This window comes from Rhipicephalus microplus, unplaced genomic scaffold (assembly GCF_043290135.1).
Source record: "Rhipicephalus microplus isolate Deutch F79 unplaced genomic scaffold, USDA_Rmic scaffold_13, whole genome shotgun sequence".
Taxonomy (NCBI): domain Eukaryota; kingdom Metazoa; phylum Arthropoda; class Arachnida; order Ixodida; family Ixodidae; genus Rhipicephalus; species Rhipicephalus microplus.
Window position 1 is genome coordinate 7,737,273 of NW_027464586.1, and position 26,801 is coordinate 7,764,073.

Here is a 26,801-nt window from a genome sequence, read left to right on the forward strand (position 1 = left end):
CAGAACATATCTTCAAAGCTATCAGCCCAAAGAAAAAAAAACCACCGCACCACCACCGGGTGGCTCGAACCTCCAACCTTTTGGTTAACAGCCGATCGCGCTAGCCAAATGCGCCACGGAGACAGTCCTGCTCCACTCTCACCACCATCAGAACATATCTTCAAAGCTATCAGCACAAAGAAAAAAAAGCCCCGCACCACCACCGCGTGGGCTCGAACCTCCAACCTTTCGGTTCACAGCCGATCGCCCTAGCCAACTGCGCCACGGAGACAGTCGTGCTCCACTCTCACCACCATCAGAACATATCTTCAAAGCTATCAGCGCAAAGAAAAAAGCAACACACCACTCCCGGGATGGCTCGAAACTCCAACCTTTCGGTTAACAGCCGATCGCGCTAGCCGATTGCGCCACGGAGACAGTCCTGCTCTACTCTCACCACCATCAGAACATACCTTCAAAGCTATCAGCCCAAAGAAAAAAAAGCGCCGCACCACCACCGGGTGGGCTCGAACCTCCAACCTTTCAGTTAACAGCCAATTGAGCTTGTCAATTGCCCAACGGAGACAGTCTTGCTCCACTCTCACCACCATCATAACATATCTTCAAAGCTATCAGCCCAAAGAAAAAAAAGCGCCGCACCACCACCGGGTGGGCTCGAACCTCCAACCTTTCGGTTAACAGTCGATCGCGCAAGCCAATTGCGCCACGGAGACAGTCCTGCTCCACTCTCACCACCATCAGAACATATCTTAAAGGTATCAGCCCAAAGAAAAAAAAGCGCCGCAACACCACTGGGTGGGCTCGAACCTCCGACTTTTCGGTTAACAGCCGATCGCGCTAGCCAATTGCGCCACGGAGACAGTCCTGCTCCACTCTCACCATCATCAGAACATATCTTCAAAGCGATCAGCCCAAAGAAAAAAACCACTGCACCACCACCGGGTGGCTCGAACCTCCAACCTTTTGGTTAACAGCCAATCGCGCTAGCCAATTGCGCCACGGAGACAGTCCTGCTCCACTCTCACCACCATCAGAACATATCTTCAAAGCTATCAGCACAAAGAAAAAAAAGCGCCGCACCACCACCGGGTGGGCTCGAAACTCCAACCTTTCGGTTAACAGCCGATCGCGCCAGCCAACTGCGCCACGGAGACAATCGTGCTCCACTCTCACCACCATCAGAACATATCTTCAAAGCTATCAGCGCAAAGAAAAAAGCAAAACACCCCACTCGGGAGGGCTCGAACCTCCAACTTTTCGGTTAACAGCCGATCGCGCTAGCGAATTGTGCCACGGGGACCGTCCTGCTCCACTCTCACCACCATCAGAACATATCTTCAAAGCTATCAGCACAAAGAAAAAAAAGCGCCGCACCACCACCGGGTGGGCTCGAACCTCCAACCTTTCGGTTAACAGCCGATCGCGCTAGCCAACTGCGCCACGGAGACTGTCGTGCTCCATTCTCACCACCATCAGAACATATCTTCAAAGCTATCAGCGCAAAGAAAAAAGCAACACACCACTCCCGGGAGGGCTCAAAACTCCAACCTTTCGGTTAACAGCCGATCGCACTAGCCAATTGCGCCACGGAGACAGTCCTGCTCTACTCTCACCACCATCAGAACATACCTTCAAAGCTATCAGCCCAAAGAAAAAAAGCGCCGCACCACCGCCGGGCGGGCTCGAAACTCCAACCTTTCGGTTAACAGCCGATCGCGCTAGCCAATTGCACCACGGAGACAGTCCTGCTCCACTCTCACCACCATCAGAGCATATCTTCAAAGCTATCAGCCCAAAGAAAAACAAGCGCCATACCACCACAGGGTGGGCTCGAACCTCCGACCGTTTGGTTAACAGCCGATCGCGCAAGCCAATTGCGCCACGGAGACAGTCCTGCTCCACTCTCACCACCATAAGAACATATCTTCAAAGCCATCAGCCCAAAGAAAAAAAAGCGCCGCACCACCACCGGGTGGGCTTGAACCTCCGACCTTCTGGTTAACAGCCAATCGCGCTAGCGAATTGCGCCACGGGGACAGTCCTGCTCCACTCTCACCACCATCAGAACATACCTTCAAAGCTATCAGCCCACAGAAAAAAAAGCGCCGCACAACCACTGGGTAGGCTCGAACCTCCAACGTTTCGGTTAACAGCCGATCGCGCTAGCCAATTGCGCCACGGAGACAGTCCTGCTCCACTCTCACCACCATAAGAACATATCTTCAAAGCTATCAGCCCAAAGAAAAAAAGCACCGCACCACTACCGGGTGGGCCCGAACCTCCAACCTTTCGGTTAACAGCCAATCGCGCTAGCCAATTTCGCCACGGAGACAGTCCTGCTCCACTCTCACCACGATCAGAACATATCTTCAAAGCTATCAGCCCACAGAAAAAAAGCGCCGCACCACCACCGGGTGGGCTCGAACCTCCAACCTTTCGGTTAACAGCAGATCGCGCTAGCCAATTGCGCCACGGAGACAATCGTGCTCCACTCTCACCACTATCAGAACATATCTTCAAAGCTATCAGCGCAAAGAAAAAAAAGCGCCGCACCACCACCGGGTGGGCTCGAACCTCCAACCTTTCGGTTAACAGCAGATCGCGCTAGCCAATTGCGCAACGGGGACCGTCCTGCTCCACTCTCACCACCGTCAGACCATTTCTTCAGAGCTATCACCCTAAAGAAAAAAAAGCACCGCACCCCCACCGGGTGGGCTCAAACCTCAAAACTTTCGGATAACAGCCTATCGCGCTAGCCGATTGCGCCACGGAGACAGTCGTGCTCCACTCTCACCACCATAAGAACATATCTTCAAAGCTATCAGCGCAAAGAAAAATGCAACACACCACTCCCGGGAGGGCTCGAAACTCCAACCTTTCGGTTAACAGCCGATCTCGCTAGCCAATTGCGCCACGGAGACAGTCCTGCTCTACTCTCACCACCATCAGAACATACCTTCAAAGCTATCAGCCCAAAGAAAAAAAAGCGCCGCACCACCGCCGGGTGGGCTCGAAACTCCAACCTTTCGGTTAACAGCCGATCGCGCTAGCCCATTGCGCCACGGAGACAGTCTTGCTCCACTCTCACCACCATCAGAACATATCTTCAAAGCTATCAGCGCAAAAAAAAAGCAACACACCACACCCGGGAGGGCTCGAAACTCCAACCTTTCGGTTAACAGCCGATCGCGCTAGCCCATTGCGCCACGGAGACAGTCTTGCTCCACTCTCACCACCATCAGAACATATCTTCAAAGCTATCAGCGCAAAGAAAAAAAGCGCCGCACCACCACCGGGTGGGCTCAAACCTCCAACCTTTCGGTTAACAGCTGATCGCACTAGCCAATTGCGCCACGGAGACAGTCCTGCTCCACTCTCACCACCATCAGAACATATCTTCAAAGCTATCAGCGCAAAGAAAAAAGCAACACACCACACCCGGGAGGGCTCGAAACTCCAACCTTTCGGTTAACAGCCGATCGCGCTAGCCCATTGCGCAACGGAGACAGTCCTGCTCCACTCTCACCACCATCAGAACATATCTTAAAGGTATCAGCCCAAAGAAAAAAAAGCGCCGCACCACCACTGGGTGGGCTCGAACCTCCGACTTTTCGGTTAACAGCCGACCGCGCTAGCGAATTGCGCCACGGAGACAGTCCTGCTCCACTCTCACCATCATCAGAACATATCTTCAAAGCTATCAGCCCAAAGAAAAAAAAGCCACCGCACCACCACCGGGTGGCTCGAACCTTCAACCTTTTGGTTAACAGCCGATCGCGCTAGCCGATTGCGCCACGGAGACAGTCCTGCTCTACTCTCACCACCATCAGAACATACCTTCAAAGCTATCAGCCCAAAGAAAAAAAAGCGCCGCACCAGCACCGGGTGGGCTCGAACCTCCAACCTTTCGGTTAACAGCCGATTGAGCTTGTCAATTGCCCAACGGAGACAGTCTTGCTCCACTCTCACCACCATCATAACATATCTTCAAAGCTATCAGCCCAAAGAAAAAAAAGCGCCGCACCACCACTGGGTGGGCTCGAACCTCCGACTTTTCGGTTAACAGCCGACCGCGCTAGCCAATTGCGCCACGGAGACAGTCCTGCTCCACTCTCACTATCATCAGAACATATCTTCAAAGCTATCAGCCCAAAGAAAAAAAAACCACCGCACCACCACCGGGTGGCTCGAACCTCCAACCTTTTGGTTAACAGCCGATCGCGCTAGCCAATTGCGCCATGGAGACAGTCCTGCTCCACTCTCACCACCATCAGAACATATCTTCAAAGCTATCAGCACAAAGAAAAAAAAGCGCCGCACCACCACCGCGTGGGCTCGAACCTCCAACCTTTCGGTTCACAGCCGATCGCCCTAGCCAACTGCGCCACGGAGACAGTCGTGCTCCACTCTCACCACCATCAGAACATATCTTCAAAGCTATCAGCGCAAAGAAAAAAGCAACACACCACTCCCGGGAGGGCTCGAAACTCCAACCTTTTGGTTAACAGCCAATCGCGCTAGCCAATTGCGCCACGGAGACAGTCCTGCTCCACTCTCACCACCATCAGAACATATCTTCAAAGCTATCAGCACAAAGAAAAAAAAGCGCCGCACCACCACCGGGTGGGCTCGAAACTCCAACCTTTCGGTTAACAGCCGATCGCGCCAGCCAACTCCGCCACGGAGACAATCGTGCTCCACTCTCACCACCATCAGAACATATCTTCAAAGCTATCAGCGCAAAGAAAAAAGCAAAACACCCCACTCGGGAGGGCTCGAACCTCCAACTTTTCGGTTAACAGCCGATCGCGCTAGCGAATTGTGCCATGGGGACCGTCCTGCTCCACTCTCACCACCATCAGAACATATCTTCAAAGCTATCAGCACAAAGAAAAAAAAGCGCCGCACCACCACCGGGTGGGCTCGAACCTCCGACCGTTTGGTTAACAGCCGATCGCGCAAGCCAATTGCGCCACGGAGACAGTCCTGCTCCACTCTCACCACCATAAGAACATATCTTCAAAGCCATCAGCCCAAAGAAAAAAAAGCGCCGCACCACCACCGGGTGGGCTTGAACCTCCGACCTTCTGGTTAACAGCCAATCGCGCTAGCGAATTGCGCCACGGGGACAGTCCTGCTCCACTCTCACCACCATCAGAACATATCTTCAAAGCTATCAGCCCAAAGAAAAAAAGTGCCGCTACACCACCGGGTGGGCTCGAACCTCCAACCTTTCGGTTAACAGCCGATCGCGCTAACCAACTGCGCCACGGAGACAGTCGTGCTCCACTCTCACCACCATCAGAACATATCTTCAAAGCTATCAGCGCAAAGAAAAAAGCAACACACCACTCCCGGGAGGGCTCGAAACTCCAACCTTTCGGTTAACAGCCGATCGCGCTAGCCAATTGCGCCACGGAGACAGTCCTGCTCCACTCTCACCACCATCAGAACATATCTTCAAAGCTATCAGCCCACAGAAAAAAAGCGCCGCACCACCACCGGGTGGGCTCGAACCTCCAACCTTTCGGTTAACAGCAGATCGCGCTAGCCAATTGCGCCACGGAGACAATCGTGCTCCACTCTCACCACTATCAGAACATATCTTCAAAGCTATCAGCGCAAAGAAAAAAAAGCGCCGCACCACCACCGGGTGGGCTCGAACCTCCAACCTTTCGGTTAACAGCAGATCGCGCTAGCCAATTGCGTAACGGGGACCGTCCTGCTCCACTCTCACCACCGTCAGACCATTTCTTCAGAGCTATCACCCTAAAGAAAAAAAAGCACCGCACCCCCACCGGGTGGGCTCAAACCTCAAAACTTTCGGATAACAGCCTATCGCGCTAGCCGATTGCGCCACGGAGACAGTCGTGCTCCACTCTCACCACCATAAGAACATATCTTCAAAGCTATCAGCGCAAAGAAAAATGCAACACACCACTCCCGGGAGGGCTCGAAACTCCAACCTTTCGGTTAACAGCCGATCTCGCTAGCCAATTGCGCCACGGAGACAGTCCTGCTCTACTCTCACCACCATCAGAACATACCTTCAAAGCTATCAGCCCAAAGAAAAAAAAGCGCCGCACCACCGCCGGGTGGGCTCGAAACTCCAACCTTTCGGTTAACAGCCGATCGCGCTAGCCCATTGCGCCACGGAGACAGTCTTGCTCCACTCTCACCACCATCAGAACATATCTTCAAAGCTATCAGCGCAAAAAAAAAGCAACACACCACACCCGGGAGGGCTCGAAACTCCAACCTTTCGGTTAACAGCCGATCGCGCTAGCCCATTGCGCCACGGAGACAGTCCTGCTCCACTCTCACCACCATCAGAACATATCTTCAAAGCTATCAGCACAAAGAAAAAAAAGCGCCGCACCACCACCGCGTGGGCTCGAACCTCCAACCTTTCGGTTCACAGCCGATCGCCCCAGCCAACTGCGCCACGGAGACAGTCGTGTTCCACTCTCACCACCATCAGAACGTATCTTCAAAGCTATCAGCGCAAAGAAAAAAGCAACACACTACTCCCGGGAGGGCTCGAAACTCCAACCTTTCGGTTAACAGCCGATCGCGCTAGCCGATTGCGCCACGGAGACAGTCCTGCTCTACTCTCACCACCATCAGAACATACCTTCAAAGCTATCAGCCCAAAGAAAAAAAAGCGCCGCACCAGCACCGGGTGGGCTCGAACCTCCAACCTTTCGGTTAACAGCCGATTGAGCTTGTCAATTGCCCAACGGAGACAGTCTTGCTCCACTCTCACCACCATCAGAACATATCTTCAAAGCTATCAGCGCAATGAAAAAAAGCGCCGCACCACCACCGGGTGGGCTCAAACCTCCAACCTTTCGGTTAACAGCTGATCGCACTAGCCAATTGCGCCACGGAGACAGTCCTGCTCCACTCTCACCACCATCAGAACATATCTTCAAAGCTATCAGCGCAAAGAAAAAAGCAACACACCACACCCGGGAGGGCTCGAAACTCCAACCTTTCGGTTAACAGCCGATCGCGCTAGCCCATTGCGCAACGGAGACAGTCCTGCTCCACTCTCACCACCATCAGAACATATCTTAAAGGTATCAGCCCAAAGAAAAAAAAGCGCCGCACCACCACTGGGTGGGCTCGAACCTCCGACTTTTCGGTTAACAGCCGACCGCGCTAGCCAATTGCGCCACGGAGACAGTCCTGCTCCACTCTCACCATCATCAGAACATATCTTCAAAGCTATCAGCCCAAAGAAAAAAAAACCACCGCACCACCACCGGGTGGCTCGAACCTCCAACCTTTTGGTTAACAGCCGATCGCGCCAGCCAATTGCGCCACGGTGACAGTCCTGCTCCACTCTCACCACCATCAGAACATATCTTCAAAGCTATCAGCACAAAGAAAAAAAAGCGCCGCACCACCACCGCGTGGGCTCGAACCTCCAACCTTTCGGTTCACAGCCGATCGCCCTAGCCAACTGCGCCACGGAGACAGTCGTGTTCCACTCTCACCACCATCAGAACATATCTTCAAAGCTATCAGCGCAAAGAAAAAAGCAACACACCACTCCCGGGAGGGCTCGAAACTCCAACCTTTCGGTTAACAGCCGATCGCGCTAGCCGATTGCGCCACGGAGACAGTCCTGCTCTACTCTCACCACCATCAGAACATACCTTCAAAGCTATCAGCCCAAAGAAAAAAAAGCGCCGCACCAGCACCGGGTGGGCTCGAACCTCCAACCTTTCGGTTAACAGCCGATTGAGCTTGTCAATTGCCCAACGGAGACAGTCTTGCTCCACTCTCACCACCATCATAACATATCTTCAAAGCTATCAGCCCAAAGAAAAAAAAGCGCCGCACCACCACCGGGTGGGCTCGAACCTCCAACCTTTCGGTTAACAGTCGATCGCGCAAGCCAATTGCGCCACGGAGACAGTCCTGCTCCACTCTCACCACCATCAGAACATATCTTAAAGGTATCAGCCCAAAGAAAAAAAAGCGCCGCAACACCACTGGGTGGGCTCGAACCTCCGACTTTTCGGTTAACAGCCGATCGCGCTAGCCAATTGCGCCACGGAGACAGTCCTGCTCCACTCTCACCATCATCAGAACATATCTTCAAAGCTATCAGCGCAAAGAAAAAAGCAACACACCACACCCGGGAGGGCTCGAAACTCCAACCTTTCGGTTAACAGCCGATCGCGCTGGCACATTGCGCAACGGAGACAGTCCTGCTCCACTCTCACCACCATCAGAACATATCTTAAAGGTATCAGCCCAAAGAAAAAAAAGCGCCGCACCACCACTGGGTGGGCTCGAACCTCCGACTTTTCGGTTAACAGCCGATCGCGCTAGCCAATTGCGCCACGGAGACAGTCCTGCTCCACTCTCACCACCATCAGAACATATCTTCAAAGCTATCAGCACAAAGAAAAAAAAGCGCCGCACCACCACCGCGTGGGCTCGAACCTCCAACCTTTCGGTTCACAGCCGATCGCCCTAGCCAACTGCGCCACGGAGACAGTCGTGCTCCACTCTCACCACCATCAGAACATATCTTCAAAGCTATCAGCGCAAAGAAAAAAGCAACACACCACTCCCGGGAGGGCTCGAAACTCCAACCTTTTGGTTAACAGCCAATCGCGCTAGCCAATTGCGCCACGGAGACAGTCCTGCTCCACTCTCACCACCATCAGAACATATCTTCAAAGCTATCAGCACAAAGAAAAAAAAGCGCCGCACCACCACCGGGTGGGCTCGAAACTCCAACCTTTCGGTTAACAGCCGATCGCGCCAGCCAACTGCGCCACGGAGACAATCGTGCTCCACTCTCACCACCATCACAACATATCTTCAAAGCTATCAGCGCAAAGAAAAAAGCAAAACACCCCACTCGGGAGGGCTCGAACCTCAAACTTTTCGGTTCACAGCCGATCGCGCTAGCGAATTGTGCCATGGGGACCGTCCTGCTCCACTCTCACCACCATCAGAACATATCTTCAAAGCTATCAGCACAAAGAAAAAAAAGCGCCGCACCACCACCGGGTGGGCTCGAACCTCCAACCTTTCGGTTAACAGCCGATCGCGCTAGCCAACTGGGCCACGGAGACAGTCGTGCTCCATTCTCACCACCATCAGAACATATCTTCAAAGCTATCAGCGCAAAGAAAAAAGCAACACACCACTCCCGGGAGGGCTCGAAACTCCAACCTTTCGGTTAACAGCCGATCGCACTAGCCAATTGCGCCACGGAGACAGTCCTGCTCTACTCTCACCACCATCAGAACATACCTTCAAAGCTATCAGCCCAAAGAAAAAAAAGCGCCGCACCACCGCCGGGTGGGCTCGAAACTCCAACCTTTCGGTTAACAGCCGATCGCGCTAGCCAATTGCGCCACGGAGACAGTCCTGCTCCACTCTCACCACCATCAGAGCATATCTTCAAAGCTATCAGCCCAAAGAAAAACAAGCGCCATACCACCACCGGGTGGGCTCGAACCTCCGACCGTTTGGTTAACAGCCGATCGCGCAAGCCAATTGCGCCAAGGAGACAGTCCTGCTCCACTCTCACCACCATAAGAACATATCTTCAAAGCCATCAGCCCAAAGAAAAAAAAAGCGCCGCACCACCACCGGGTGGGCTTGAACCTCCGACCTTCTGGTTAACAGCCAATCGCGCTAGCGAATTGCGCCACGGGGACAGTCCTGCTCCACTCTCACCACCATCAGAACATATCTTCAAAGCTATCAGCCCAAAGAAAAAAAAGTGCCGCACCCCCACCGGGTGGGCTCAAACCTCCAAACTTTCGGATAACAGCCTATCGCGCTAGCCAATTGCGCCACGGAGACAGTCGTGCTCCACTCTCACCACCATCAGAACATATCTTCAAAGCTATCAGCGCAAAGAAAAAAGCAGCACACCACTCCCGGGAGGGTTCGAAACTCCAACCTTTCGGTTAACAGCCGATCGCGCTAGCCAATGGCGCCACGGAGACAGTCCTGCTCTACTCTCACCACCATCAGAACATACCTTCAAAGCTATCAGCCCAAAGAAAAAAAAAGCGCCGCACCACCGCCGGATGGGCTCGAAACTCCAACCTTTCGGTTAACAGCCGATCGCGCTAGCCAATTGCGCCACGGAGACAGTCCTGCTCCACTCTCACCACCACCAGAACATATCTTCAAAGCTATCAGCGCAAAGAAAAAAGCAACACACCACACCCGGGAGGGCTCGAAACTCCAACCTTTCGGTTAACAGCCGATCGCGCTAGCCCATTGCGCCACGGAGACAGTCTTGCTCCACTCTCACCACCATCAGAACATATCTTCAAAGCTATCAGCGCAAAGAAAAAAAGCGCCGCACCACCACCGGGTGGGCTCAAACCTCCAACCTTTCGGTTAACAGCTGATCGCGCTAGCCAATTGCGCCACGGAGACAGTCCTGCTCCACTCTCACCATCATCAGAACATATCTTCAAAGCTATCAGCCCAAAGAAAAAAAACCACCGCACCACCACCGGGTGGCTCGAACCTCCAACCTTTCTGTTAACAGCCAATCGCGCTAGCCAATTGCGCCACAGAGACAGTCCTGCTCCACTCTCACCACCATCAGAACATATCTTAGAAGCTATCAGCACAAAGAAAAAAAGCGCCGCACCACCACCGGGTGGGCTCGAACCTCCAACCTTTCGGTTAACAGCCGATCGCGCTAGCCAACTGCGCCACGGAGACAGTCGTGCTCCACTCTCACCACCATCAGAACATATCTTCAAAGCTATCAGCGCAAAGAAAAAAGCAACACACCACTCCCGGGAGGGCTCGAAACTCCAACCTTTCGGTTAACAGCCGATCGCGCTAGCCAATTGCGCCACGGAGAGAGTCCTGCTCTACTCTCACCACAATCAGAACATACCTTCAACGCTATCAGCCCAAAGAAAAAAAAAGCGCCGCACCACCGCCGGGTGGGCTCGAAACTCCAACCTTTCGGTTAACAGCCGATCGCGCTAGCCAATTGCGCCACGGAGACAGTCCTGCTCCACTCTCACCACCATCAGAACATATCTTCAAAGCTATCAGCCCAAAGAAAAAAAAGCGGCATACCACCACCGGGTGGGCTCGAACCTCCGACCGTTTGGTTAACAGCCGATCGCGCTAGCCAATTGCGCCATGGAGACAGTCCTGCTCCACTCTCACCACCATCAGAACATATCTTCAAAGCTATCAGCCCAAAGAAAAAAAAGCGCCGCACCACCACAGGGTGGGCTCGAACCTCCAACTTTTCGGTTAACAGCCGCTCACGCTAGCCAATTGCACCGCGGAGACAGTCCTGCTCCACTCTCACCACCATCAGAACATATCTTCAAAGCTATCAGCCCACAGAAAAAAAAGCGCCGCACAACCACCGGGTAGGCTCGAATCTCCAACGTTTCGGTTAACAGCCGATCGCGCAAGCCAATTGCGCCACGGAGACAGTCCTGCTCCACTCTCACCACCATAAGAACATATCTTCAAAGCCATCAGCCCAAAGAAAAAAAAGCGCCGCACCACCACCGGGTGGGCTTGAACCTCCGACCTTTTGGTTAACAGCCGATCGCGCTAGCCAATTGCGCCACGGGGACAGTCCTACTCCACTCTCACCACCATCAGAACATATCTTCAAAGCTATCAGCCCAAAGAAAAAAAAGTGCCGCACCACCACCGGGTGGGCTCGAACCTCCAACTTTTCGGTTAACAGCCGATCACGCTAGCCAATTGCGCCACGGAGACAGTCCTGCTCCCCTCTCACCTCCATCAGAACATATCTTCAAAGCTATCAGCCCACAGAAAAAAAAAGCGCCGCACCACCACCGGGTGGGCTCGAACCTCCAACCTTTCGGTTAACAGCCAATCACGCTAGCTCATTGCGCCACAAAGACAGTCGTGCTCCACTCTCACCACCGTCAGATCATACCTTCAAAGCTATCAGCCCAAAGAAAAAAAAGCGCCGCACCACCGCCGGATGGGCTCGAAACTCCAACCTTTCGGTTAACAGCCGATCGCGCTAGCGAATTGCGCCACGGAGACAGTCCTGCTCCACTCTCACCACCATCAGAACATATCTTCAAAGCTATCAGCGCAAAGAAAAAAGCAACACACCACACCCGGGAGGGCTCGAAACTCCAACCTTTCGGTTAACAGCCGATCGCGCTAGCCCATTGCGCCACGGAGACAGTCTTGCTCCACTCTCACCACCATCAGAACATATCTTCAAAGCTATCAGCGCAAAGAAAAAAAGCGCCGCACCACCACCGGGTGGGCTCAAACCTCCAACCTTTCGGTTAACAGCTGATCGCGCTAGCCAATTGCGCCACGGAGACAGTCCTGCTCCACTCTCACCACCATCAGAACATACCTTCAAAGCTATCAGCCCAAAGAAAAAAAAAGCGCCGCACCACCGCCGGATGGGCTCGAAACTCCAACCTTTCGGTTAACAGCCGATCGCGCTAGCCAATTGCGCCACGGAGACAGTCCTGCTCCACTCTCACCACCACCAGAACATATCTTCAAAGCTATCAGCGCAAAGAAAAAAGCAACACACCACACCCGGGAGGGCTCGAAACTCCAACCTTTCGGTTAACAGCCGATCGCGCTAGCCCATTGCGCCACGGAGACAGTCTTGCTCCACTCTCACCACCATCAGAACATATCTTCAAAGCTATCAGCGCAAAGAAAAAAAGCGCCGCACCACCACCGGGTGGGCTCAAACCTCCAACCTTTCGGTTAACAGCTGATCGCGCTAGCCAATTGCGCCACGGAGACAGTCCTGCTCCACTCTCACCATCATCAGAACATATCTTCAAAGCTATCAGCCCAAAGAAAAAAAACCACCGCACCACCACCGGGTGGCTCGAACCTCCAACCTTTCTGTTAACAGCCAATCGCGCTAGCCAATTGCGCCACAGAGACAGTCCTGCTCCACTCTCACCACCATCAGAACATATCTTAGAAGCTATCAGCACAAAGAAAAAAAGCGCCGCACCACCACCGGGTGGGCTCGAACCTCCAACCTTTCGGTTAACAGCCGATCGCGCTAGCCAACTGCGCCACGGAGACAGTCCTGCTCCCCTCTCACCTCCATCAGAACATATCTTCAAAGCTATCAGCCCACAGAAAAAAAAAGCGCCGCACCACCACCGGGTGGGCTCGAACCTCCAACCTTTCGGTTAACAGCCAATCACGCTAGCTCATTGCGCCACAAAGACAGTCCTACTCCACTCTCACCACCATCAGAACATATCTTCAAAGCTATCAGCCCAAAGAAAAAAAAGTGCCGCACCACCACCGGGTGGGCTCGAACCTCCAACTTTTCGGTTAACAGCCGATCACGCTAGCCAATTGCGCCACGGAGACAGTCCTGCTCCCCTCTCACCTCCATCAGAACATATCTTCAAAGCTATCAGCCCACAGAAAAAAAAAGCGCCGCACCACCACCGGGTGGGCTCGAACCTCCAACCTTTCGGTTAACAGCCAATCACGCTAGCTCATTGCGCCACAAAGACAGTCGTGCTCCACTCTCACCACCGTCAGATCATACCTTCAAAGCTATCAGCCCAAAGAAAAAAAAGCGCCGCACCACCGCCGGATGGGCTCGAAACTCCAACCTTTCGGTTAACAGCCGATCGCGCTAGCGAATTGCGCCACGGAGACAGTCCTGCTCCACTCTCACCACCATCAGAACATATCTTCAAAGCTATCAGCGCAAAGAAAAAAGCAACACACCACACCCGGGAGGGCTCGAAACTCCAACCTTTCGGTTAACAGCCGATCGCGCTAGCCCATTGCGCCACGGAGACAGTCTTGCTCCACTCTCACCACCATCAGAACATATCTTCAAAGCTATCAGCGCAAAGAAAAAAAGCGCCGCACCACCACCGGGTGGGCTCAAACCTCCAACCTTTCGGTTAACAGCTGATCGCGCTAGCCAATTGCGCCACGGAGACAGTCCTGCTCCACTCTCACCAACATCAGAACATATCTTCAAAGCTATCAGCGCAAAGAAAAAAGCAACACACCACACCCGGGAGGGCTCGAAACTCCAACCTTTCGGTTAACAGCCGATCGCGCTAGCCCATTGCGCCACGGAGACAGTCTTGCTCCACTCTCACCACCATCAGAACATATCTTCAAAGCTATCAGCGCAAAGAAAAAAAGCACCACACCACCACCGGGTGGGCTCGAACCTCCAACCTTTCGGTTAACAGCCAATCGCGCAAGCCAATTGCGCCACGGAGACAGTCCTGCTCCACTCTCACCACCATCAGAACATATCTTAAAGGTATCAGCCCAAAGAAAAAAAGCGCCGCACCACCACTGGGTGGGCTCGAACCTCCAACGTTTCGGTTAACAGCCAATCGCGCTAGCCAATTGCGCCACGGAGACAGTCCTGCTCCACTCTCACCACCATGAGAACATATCTTAGAAGCTATCAGCACAAAGAAAAAAAGCGCCGCACCACCACCGGGTGGGCTCGAACCTCCAACCTTTCGGTTAACAGCCGATCGCGCTAGCCAACTGCGCCACGGAGACAGTCGTGCTCCACTTTCACCACCATCAGAACATATCTTCAAAGCTATCAGCGCAAAGAAAAAAGCAACACACAACTCCCGGGAGGGCTCGAAACTCTAACCTTTCGGTTAACAGCCGATCGCGCTAGCCAATTGCGCCACGGAGACAGTCCTCCTCTACTCTCACCACCATCAGAACATACCTTCAACGCTATCAGCCCAAAGAAAAAAAAGCGCCGCACCACCGCCGGGTGGGCTCGAAACTCCAACCTTTCGGTTAACAGCCGAGCGCGCTAGCCAATTGCGCCACGGAGACAGTCCTGCTCCACTCTCACCACCATCAGAACATATCTTCAAAGCTATCAGCCCAAAGAAAAAAAAGCGGCATACCACCACCGGGTGGGCTCGAACCTCCGACCGTTTGGTTAACAGCCGATCGCGCTAGCCAATTGCGCCATGGAGACAGTCCTGCTCCACTCTCACCACCATCAGAACATATCTTCAAAGCTATCAGCCCAAAGAAAAAAAAGCGCCGTACCACAGGGTGGGCTCGAACCTCCAACCTTTCGGTTAACAGCTGATCGCACTAGCCAATTGCGCCACGGAGACAGTCCTGCTCCACTCTCACCACCATCAGAACATATCTTCAAAGCTATCAGCGCAAAGAAAAAAGCAACACACCACACCCGGGAGGGCTCGAAACTCCAACCTTTCGGTTAACAGCCGATCGCGCTAGCCCATTGCGCAACGGAGACAGTCCTGCTCCACTCTCACCACCATCAGAACATATCTTAAAGGTATCAGCCCAAAGAAAAAAAAGCGCCGCACCACCACTGGGTGGGCTCGAACCTCCGACTTTTCGGTTAACAGCCGACCGCGCTAGCCAATTGCGCCACGGAGACAGTCCTGCTCCACTCTCACCATCATCAGAACATATCTTCAAAGCTATCAGCCCAAAGAAAAAAAAGCGCCGCACCAGCACCGGGTGGGCTCGAACCTCCAACCTTTCGGTTAACAGCCGATTGAGCTTGTCAATTGCCCAACGGAGACAGTCTTGCTCCACTCTCACCACCATCAGAACATATCTTCAAAGCTATCAGCGCAATGAAAAAAAGCGCCGCACCACCACCGGGTGGGCTCAAACCTCCAACCTTTCGGTTAACAGCTGATCGCACTAGCCAATTGCGCCACGGAGACAGTCCTGCTCCACTCTCACCACCATCAGAACATATCTTCAAAGCTATCAGCGCAAAGAAAAAAGCAACACACCACACCCGGGAGGGCTCGAAACTCCAACCTTTCGGTTAACAGCCGATCGCGCTAGCCCATTGCGCAACGGAGACAGTCCTGCTCCACTCTCACCACCATCAGAACATATCTTAAAGGTATCAGCCCAAAGAAAAAAAAGCGCCGCACCACCACTGGGTGGGCTCGAACCTCCGACTTTTCGGTTAACAGCCGACCGCGCTAGCCAATTGCGCCACGGAGACAGTCCTGCTCCACTCTCACCATCATCAGAACATATCTTCAAAGCTATCAGCCCAAAGAAAAAAAAACCACCGCACCACCACCGGGTGGCTCGAACCTCCAACCTTTTGGTTAACAGCCGATCGCGCCAGCCAATTGCGCCACGGTGACAGTCCTGCTCCACTCTCACCACCATCAGAACATATCTTCAAAGCTATCAGCACAAAGAAAAAAAAGCGCCGCACCACCACCGCGTGGGCTCGAACCTCCAACCTTTCGGTTCACAGCCGATCGCCCTAGCCAACTGCGCCACGGAGACAGTCGTGTTCCACTCTCACCACCATCAGAACATATCTTCAAAGCTATCAGCGCAAAGAAAAAAGCAACACACCACTCCCGGGAGGGCTCGAAACTCCAACCTTTCGGTTAACAGCCGATCGCGCTAGCCGATTGCGCCACGGAGACAGTCCTGCTCTACTCTCACCACCATCAGAACATACCTTCAAAGCTATCAGCCCAAAGAAAAAAAAGCGCCGCACCAGCACCGGATGGGCTCGAACCTCCAACCTTTCGGTTAACAGCCGATTGAGCTTGTCAATTGCCCAACGGAGACAGTCTTGCTCCACTCTCACCACCATCATAACATATCTTCAAAGCTATCAGCCCAAAGAAAAAAAAGCGCCGCACCACCACCGGGTGGGCTCGAACCTCCAACCTTTCGGTTAACAGTCGATCGCGCAAGCCAATTGCGCCACGGAGACAGTCCTGCTCCACTCTCACCACCATCAGAACATATCTTAAAGGTATCAGCCCAAAGAAAAAAAAGCGCCGCAACACCACTGGGTGGGCTCGAACCTCCGACTTTTCGGTTAACAGCCGATCGCGCTAGCCAATTGCGCCACGGAGACAGTCCTGCTCCACTCTCACCATCGTCAGAACATATCTTCAAAGCTATCAGCGCAAAGAAAAAAGCAACACACCACACCCTGGAGGGCTCGAAACTCCAACCTTTCGGTTAACAGCCGATCGCGCTGGCCCATTGCGCAACGGAGACAGTCCTGCTCCACTCTCACCACCATCAGAACATATCTTAAAGGTATCAGCCCAAAGAAAAAAAAGCGCCGCACCACCACTGGGTGGGCTCGAACCTCCGACTTTTCGGTTAACAGCCGACCGCGCTAGCCAATTGCGCCACGGAGACAGTCCTGCTCCACTCTCACCATCATCAGAACATATCTTCAAAGCTATCAGCCCAAAGAAAAAAAAACCACCGCACCACCACCGGGTGGCTCGAACCTCCAAACTTTTGGTTAACAGCCGATCGCGCTAGCCAATTGCGCCACGGAGACAGTCCTGCTCCACTCTCACCACCATCAGAACATATCTTCAAAGCTATCAGCACAAAGAAAAAAAAGCGCCGCACCACCACCGCGTGGGCTCGAACCTCCAACCTTTCGGTTCACAGCCGATCGCCCTAGCCAACTGCGCCACGGAGACAGTCGTGCTCCACTCTTACCACCATCAGAACATATCTTCAAAGCTATCAGCGCAAAGAAAAAAGCAACACACCACTCCCGGGAGGGCTCGAAACTCCAACCTTTTGGTTAACAGCCAATCGCGCTAGCCAATTGCGCCACGGAGACAGTCCTGCTCCACTCTCACCACCATCAGAACATATCTTCAAAGCTATCAGCACAAAGAAAAAAAAGCGCCGCACCACCACCGGGTGGGCTCGAAACTCCAACCTTTCGGTTAACAGCCGATCGCGCCAGCCAACTGCGCCACGGAGACAATCGTGCTCCACTCTCACCACCATCAGAACATATCTTCAAAGCTATCAGCGCAAAGAAAAAAGCAAAACACCCCACTCGGGAGGGCTCGAACCTCAAACTTTTCGGTTAACAGCCGATCGCGCTAGCGAATTGTGCCATGGGGACCGTCCTGCTCCACTCTCACCACCATCAGAACATATCTTCAAAGCTATCAGCACAAAGAAAAAAAAGCGCCGCACCACCACCGGGTGGGCTCGAACCTCCAACCTTTCGGTTAACAGCCGATCGCGCTAGCCAACTGCGCCACGGAGACAGTCGTGCTCCATTCTCACCACCATCAGAACATATCTTCAAAGCTATCAGCGCAAAGAAAAAAGCAACACACCACTCCCGGGAGGGCTCGAAACTCCAACCTTTCGGTTAACAGCCGATCGCACTAGCCAATTGCGCCACGGAGACAGTCCTGCTCTACTCTCACCACCATCAGAACATACCTTCAAAGCTATCAGCCCAAAGAAAAAAAAGCGCCGCACCACTGCCGGGTGGGCTCGAAACTCCAACCTTTCGGTTAACAGCCGATCGCGCTAGCCAATTGCGCCACGGAGACAGTCCTGCTCCACTCTCACCACCATCAGAGCATATCTTCAAAGCTATCAGCCCAAAGAAAAACAAGCGCCATACCACCACCGGGTGGGCTCGAACCTCCGACCGTTTGGTTAACAGCCGATCGCGCAAGCCAATTGCGCCAAGGAGACAGTCCTGCTCCACTCTCACCACCATAAGAACATATCTTCAAAGCCATCAGCCCAAAGAAAAAAAAAGCGCCGCACCACCACCGGGTGGGCTTGAACCTCCGACCTTCTGGTTAACAGCCAATCGCGCTAGCGAATTGCGCCACGGGGACAGTCCTGCTCCACTCTCACCACCATCAGAACATATCTTCAAAGCTATCAGCCCAAAGAAAAAAAAGTGCCGCACCACCACCGGGTGGGCTCGAACCTCCAACCTTTCGGTTAACAGCAGATCGCTCTAGCCAATTGCGCCACGGAGACAATCGTGTTCCACTATCACCACCATCAGAACATATCTTCAAAGCTATCAGCGCAAAGAAAAAAGCAACACACCCCACTCGGGAGGGCTCGAACCTCCAACTTTTCGGTTAACAGCCGATCGCGCTAGCGAATTGTGCCACGGGGACCGTCCATCTCCACTCTCACCACCGTCAGACCATTTCTTCAGAGCTATCACCCTAAAGAAAAAAAAGCACCGCACCCCCACCGGGTGGGCTCAAACCTCCAAACTTTCGGATAACAGCCTATCGCGCTAGCCAATTGCGCCACGGAGACAGTCGTGCTCCACTCTCACCACCATCAGAACATATCTTCAAAGCTATCAGCGCAAAGAAAAAAGCAGCACACCACTCCCGGGAGGGTTCGAAACTCCAACCTTTCGGTTAACAGCCGATCGCGCTAGCCAATGGCGCCACGGAGACAGTCCTTCTCTACTCTCACCACCATCAGAACATACCTTCAAAGCTATCAGCCCAAAGAAAAAAAAAGCGCCGCACCACCGCCGGATGGGCTCGAAACTCCAACCTTTCGGTTAACAGCCGATCGCGCTAGCCAATTGCGCCACGGAGACAGTCCTGCTCCACTCTCACCACCATCAGAACATATCTTCAAAGCTATCAGCGCAAAGAAAAAAGCAACACACCACACCCGGGAGGGCTCGAAACTCCAACCTTTCGGTTAACAGCCGATCGCGCTAGCCCATTGCGCCACGGAGACAGTCTTGCTCCACTCTCACCACCATCAGAACATATCTTCAAAGCTATCAGCGCAAAGAAAAAAAGCGCCGCACCACCACCGGGTGGGCTCAAACCTCCAACCTTTCGGTTAACAGCTGATCGCGCTAGCCAATTGCGCCACGGAGACAGTCCTGCTCCACTCTCACCATCATCAGAACATATCTTCAAAGCTATCAGCCCAAAGAAAAAAAACCACCGCACCACCACCGGGTGGCTCGAACCTCCAACCTTTCTGTTAACAGCCAATCGCGCTAGCCAATTGCGCCACGGAGACAGTCCTGCTCCACTCTCACCACCATCAGAACATATCTTCAAAGCTATCAGCCCAAAGAAAAAAAGTGCCGCACCACCACCGGGTGGGCTCGAACCTCCAACCTTTCGGTTAACAGCAGATCGCTCTAGCCAATTGCGCCACGGAGACAATCGTGTTCCACTATCACCACCATCAGAACATATCTTCAAAGCTATCAGCGCAAAGAAAAAAGCAACACACCCCACTCGGGAGGGCTCGAACCTCCAACTTTTCGGTTAACAGCCGATCGCGCTAGCGAATTGTGCCACGGGGACCGTCCTGCTCCACTCTCACCACCGTCAGACCATTTCTTCAGAGCTATCACCCTAAAGAAAAAAAAGCACCGCACCCCCACCGGGTGGGCTCAAACCTCCAAACTTTCGGATAACAGCCTATCGCGCTAGCCAATTGCGCCACGGAGACAGTCGTGCTCCACTCTCACCACCATCAGAACATATCTTCAAAGCTATCAGCGCAAAGAAAAAAGCAGCACACCACTCCCGGGAGGGTTCGAAACTCCAACCTTTCGGTTAACAGCCGATCGCGCTAGCCAATGGCGCCACGGAGACAGTCCTGCTCTACTCTCACCACCATCAGAACATACCTTCAAAGCTATCAGCCCAAAGAAAAAAAAAGCGCCGCACCACCGCCGGATGGGCTCGAAACTCCAACCTTTCGGTTAACAGCCGATCGCGCTAGCCAATTGCGCCACGGAGACAGTCCTGCTCCACTCTCACCACCATCAGAACATATCTTCAAAGCTATCAGCGCAAAGAAAAAAGCAACACACCACACCCGGGAGGGCTCGAAACTCCAACCTTTCGGTTAACAGCCGATCGCGCTAGCCCATTGCGCCACGGAGACAGTCTTGCTCCACTCTCACCACCATCAGAACATATCTTCAAAGCTATCAGCGCAAAGAAAAAAAGCGCCGCACCACCACCGGGTGGGCTCAAACCTCCAACCTTTCGGTTAACAGCTGATCGCGCTAGCCAATTGCGCCACGGAGACAGTCCTGCTCCACTCTCACCATCATCAGAACATATCTTCAAAGCTATCAGCCCAAAGAAAAAAAACCACCGCACCACCACCGGGTGGCTCGAACCTCCAACCTTTCTGTTAACAGCCAATCGCGCTAGCCAATTGCGCCACGGAGACAGTCCTGCTCCACTCTCACCACCATCAGAACATATCTTAGAAGCTATCAGCACAAAGAAAAAAAGCGCCGCACCACCACCGGGTGGGCTCGAACCTCCAACCTTTCGGTTAACAGCCGATCGCGCTAGCCAACTGCGCCACGGAGACAGTCGTGCTCCACTCTCACCACCATCAGAACATATCTTCAAAGCTATCAGCGCAAAGAAAAAAGCAACACACCACTCCCGGGAGGGCTCGAAACTCCAACCTTTCGGTTAACAGCCGATCGCGCTAGCCAATTGCGCCACGGAGAGAGTCCTGCTCTACTCTCACCACAATCAGAACATACCTTCAACGCTATCAGCCCAAAGAAAAAAAAAAGCGCCGCACCACCGCCGGGTGGGCTCGAAACTCCAACCTTTCGGTTAACAGCCGATCGCGCTAGCCAATTGCGCCACGGAGACAGTCCTGCTCCACTCTCACCACCATCAGAACATACCTTCAAAGCTATCAGCCCAAAGAAAAAAAAGCGCCGCACCAGCACCGGATGGGCTCGAACCTCCAACCTTTCGGTTAACAGCCGATTGAGCTTGTCAATTGCCCAACGGAGACAGTCTTGCTCCACTCTCACCACCATCATAACATATCTTCAAAGCTATCAGCCCAAAGAAAAAAAAGCGCCGCACCACCACCGGGTGGGCTCGAACCTCCAACCTTTCGGTTAACAGTCGATCGCGCAAGCCAATTGCGCCACGGAGACAGTCCTGCTCCACTCTCACCACCATCAGAACATATCTTAAAGGTATCAGCCCAAAGAAAAAAAAGCGCCGCAACACCACTGGGTGGGCTCGAACCTCCGACTTTTCGGTTAACAGCCGATCGCGCTAGCCAATTGCGCCACGGAGACAGTCCTGCTCCACTCTCACCATCATCAGAACATATTATTACGAGGCAGTGGGCATGGCTCTACCGTCGTGGACAACAGTTCGATGAAAAAGAAGTGGACTCGCCGCGCGAGAGACTGGCAGCTCTGAAGCGTCACTTTGGCATGTAAATATAGGAAATACGCTCATTTCTCTCTTCCGTGTGTTGGCGAGCTCCGTAACAAATTGGTGGGAGTGCTGGGTAACGAAGCGCCATACAACGGAGCTCCGCAGTGGTCGTCAAATCGGAGTTTCCGTGATGGAACACGGGACTGATCCCACGGCCACCTCTCCATCGGCCTCAGCGACGCCCGCACCATCCACGGCAACGCCTCCACTGGCCCCACCCCCACCCACGTACGTGCTGACGCATCCGAAGCATCCTGGAACGTTCTGCGGTACGGACCAAGTTGATGTCGACGACTGGATAGCCGACTACGAACGCACCAGTGCTCTCAACCGGTATGATCCGACTCTTATGCTGGCCAATGTGCTGTTTTACCTGAAAGGCACGGCCAAAGTCTGGTACGAGAACCATGAGGAGGAGATCGGCAGTTGGGACACCTTCAAGGAAAAGCTTCGTGACTTATTTGGGAAGCCCATCGGTCGAAAGGCGGCTGCAAAGAAGGAGTTGTCTATACGTGCTCAGACGTCCACAGAGCCGTATATCTCATATATACAGGACGTGCTGGCTCTATGTCGTAAAGTTGACAACGACATGTCGGAGTCTGACAAGGTTGGCCACGTCCTCAAGGGCATAGCGGACGACGCGTTCAACCTGCTAATGTGCCGGAACTGTGCGACCGTCGACGAAATTATTGAGGAATGCCGGCGTTTTGAACTGGCCAAAAGCAGGCGGATTTCAAGATCATTTACTCGACTGCCGAACACCGCAGCGACGTCCTCCTGCGAAGATGGACTGTCCTCCCATCGGCAGTCTTCACCAGCGTCTGAAATTACGCGAATTGTCCGGCGGGAAATCGAAGCAATTACACCTACTCTTCCCGCCAACGGCCACGTCGATTTGCAAGTACCTCAGGTTTGCTTGGTACAGTCGATTGTGCGGGAAGAACTGAGCAATTTGGGCTTCGATGTCTGCGCCGTTGCTCAGTCTCGACCAATTGGCTTCCGTTCAAGGTCGCCGCCTCGCCCCAGGTCACCACCCCAAGAAAGGTCTTATCCACGCTCTCGCAATCCGGCCGAATGGAGAACTGCGGATGATCGGCCGATCTGCTTTAACTGCCGCCGCATAGGTCACGTCGCACGGTATTGCCACAACCATTGGTCTTCGTCCCGAAACCAGTATAACACTGCTCGCCGCACCGATAGCTACCGTCGTTTCCAACCTCCTGAGCCGATCGCCGACAACTACCGCCGGCCTCTGCCCGTCGATTCCTACGCCTGCGATGCCCCTGATACGCAGCACAGCCACTCACCGTCGCCTCGACGTCACCAGTCTCGTTCGCCGCCAGGACGTCGCCCGTCGTCCCCTTCTCCTCTACGACGACGCCCGACCTCCCCGCTCAATTCTCACCAGGGAAACTAAGCGGTGCAGCTCTTGGAGGTGAAGCTGCATCCTCGGTACCGACCTCAAATCCTCTCCTTGTACTGCCGACACGACGAAATTTGATCGACGTCGACGTTGACGGCCTGACTGTTTCTGCACTTGTTGACACTGGGGCGCATATTTCTGTGATGAGTGCCCGACTTCGTCGCCGCCTGAAGAAAGTGCTCACACCGGCTGCCCCTGGCGTTATTCGTGTCGCCGACGGAAGAAGTCTTGCCATCACAGGAATGTGCACAGCACGCATCACTATCGCCGATCACCCCACATCTGTTCTCTTTGCAGTTATTGAGCAGTGCCCAAATGACCTAATTCTTGGTTTAGATTTCTTGTCCACCCATGCTGCTCTCATCGACTGTGCAACCGGCGTTCTTCAACTTGAACTGCCTCGACTTGGACCTGTGCCGTCCTCACCGTCACACCGCTTGTGCGCTGTTGATTATGTTCGGCTGTCACCGCAAGCCACCACGTGTGTTGCCTTAACGATATCACCAGCTCTTCCTGACGGTGACTACATAGTGTCTCCATTGGTGGATGTGCTCTTGGCTCGAAGTGTTGCTGTGCCGCATACAATCGTGACTATTGTGGACAACTACGTTCAGCTTCCGCTCCTTAACTTCAGTAGTTCGACCCAAGTTCTCCCGCAAGGCATTTCGTTAGCCCACGTTTCCCCACTTGATGCATGTAGCATCGTGGCATTGGACCCTGAAGACTGTTCGTCCCCTACTGCAGCCAGCCGAGCAAACGCACCTAGCGACGAAATCACGATGATGATCGCCCCTGATCTTCTGCCCTGTCAGTTGGCGCAACTTCACCACGTTCTGACTACCTACCGAGATATTTTCGACTTCGATGACCGCCCTTTAGGTCAAACGTCCTTCGTGCGTCATCAAATACATACCGGCGATGCTAATCCTGTTAGACGGCGACCGTATCGTGTTTCCCAGTCCGAACGCCAGGTCATACAACGAGAAGTCGAGAAAATGCTCTCCAAAGGAGTCATAGAGGCCTCTTCAAGTCCATGGGCGTCACCTGTTGTTTTAGTGAAAAAGAAGGATGGCAGCTGGAGATTTTGCGTTGACTACCGTGCCTTGAACAAGATAACCCGCAAAGACGTATATCCGCTGCCACGAATCGACGACGCCCTTGATTGCCTTCATGGCGCGCGATACTTCTCATCTATTGATCTGCGTTCGGGCTACTGGCAAATTTCTGTCGACGACTTAGACCGAGAAAAGACTGCCTTCATCACACCGGACGGCCTTTATCAGTTCAAGGTTATGCCTTTTGGGCTGTGCAACGCCCCGGCAACGTTCGAACGCATGATGGACTCTCTTCTTCGTGGTTATAAATGGTCCATCTGTCTTTGCTACCTCGACGATGTGATTGTTTTTTCCCCAACATTTGAAACTCACTTAACTCGTTTGTCGACCATTTTAGCCGTTTTTCGTCGAGCAGGACTCCAGCTGAACTCGAAAAAGTGCAATTTCGGCCGACAACAAATCACGATCCTTGGTCATCTTGTAAGTGCTGCTGGCGTCCGACCTGACCCTGACAAGATTAGCGCTGTCAAGAATTTCCCTCTGCCTTCTTCAACCAAAGATGTTCGGAGTTTTGTGGGCTTATGCTCGTACTTCCGCCGCTTTATACGCGATTTCGCTACAATTGCACGACCACTAACTGATCTTCTCAAAAAGAACGTGCCCTTCTCGTGGGGCCAAGACCAAGCAGCTGCGTTTTCCACGCTGATCGACCTGCTCATTTCACCACCAATACTGGCTCACTTTGACCCGTCTGCGACGACTGAAGTACGCACAGACGCCAGTGCTCACGGAATCGGCGCCGTCCTCGCTCAACACCAGGGAGGCCAAACGCGTGTTATTGCGTATGCCAGCCGCCTTCTCTCCACATCTGAGCGAAACTATTCGATAACAGAGCGCGAGTGTCTTGCGTTGGTCTGGGCTGTAGCGAAATTTCGCCCCTACTTGTATGGCCGCGAGTTTTCAGTTATTACGGACCACCACGCTCTGTGTTGGCTGTCGTCGCTCAAGGACCCAACTGGCCGCCTAGGTCGCTGGGCTCTACGTCTCCAGGAGTATAACTTCGACGTAATTTATAAGTCGGGCAGGTTGCACCAAGATGCTGATTGTCTCTCGCGTTATCCGGTGGACCCTACTAGCCTCGCTGTCCATGAAGGCGATTCTTGTGTGCTCGCCATATCTGATTTGCACGACATCGGCACAGAGCAGCGCCGGGACGCAACCCTCAGGAAGGTCATTCAGCGAGTATCTTCAGGACATTCCGACCCTTCTCTCCGTCAATATGTCCTTCGCAACGACATTCTGTATCGTCGCAACATGAAGTCTGATGGCCCGGAATATTTGTTAGTTATTCCCCAACACATGCGTGCCACTATTCTTCAACATCTGCATGACGCACCGACGGCGGGACACCTGGGTTTTTCACGCACCTATCACCGCGTGCGGCAACGGTTCTTTTGGCCTGGCATGTATAAATTTGTGCGCCGTTATGTCGCTGCTTGCGAGCGCTGCCAGCGTCGGAAACGTCCTGCTCTCCGTCCGGCTGGCCTGCTCCAACCTATCGACATTCCCCCGGAACCATTCTTCCGCATTGGCCTCGACTTGCTCGGACCTTTCCCGACGTCCGTGTCAGGCAACAAGTGGATCGCTGTCGCAACCGACTATGCGACCAGATACGCGATAACTCGTGCATTGCCAACTAGCTGCGCTACAGACGTCGCAGACTTTCTCCTAAATGACGTCATTCTGCGGCATGGAGCTCCGCGCCAGCTTTTGACGGATCGGGGCCGCTGCTTCCTCGCAAAAGTTATCGACGAAATCCTCCGGAGCTGCTCTACCGAACATCACCTTACTACTGCCTACCATCCCCAGACTAACGGTCTCACGGAGCGTCTCAACCGAACTCTTACAGACATGTTGTCTATGTACGTCTCTGCTGACCACCGTGACTGGGACGCAATGCTCCCCTACGTTACATTTGCATATAATTCGTCAAGACATGACACCGCCGGCTACTCTCCATTCTTTCTTTTGTACGGCTGCAACCCTGCGTTGCCATTCGACACACTCCTTCCTTCTGCTACTATCCAACCAACGGTCTATGCGCAGGACGCTGCTTCTCGAGCCCGCGTCGCTCGCCAAATCGCGCACACTCGGCTCAGTGCTTCTCAGGCCGCACAAAAAGTCCGCTACGATGACTCGCACCGCGACGTTGACTACCCTGATGACTCTCTTGTCCTACTCTGGACGCCGTATCGACGTGAA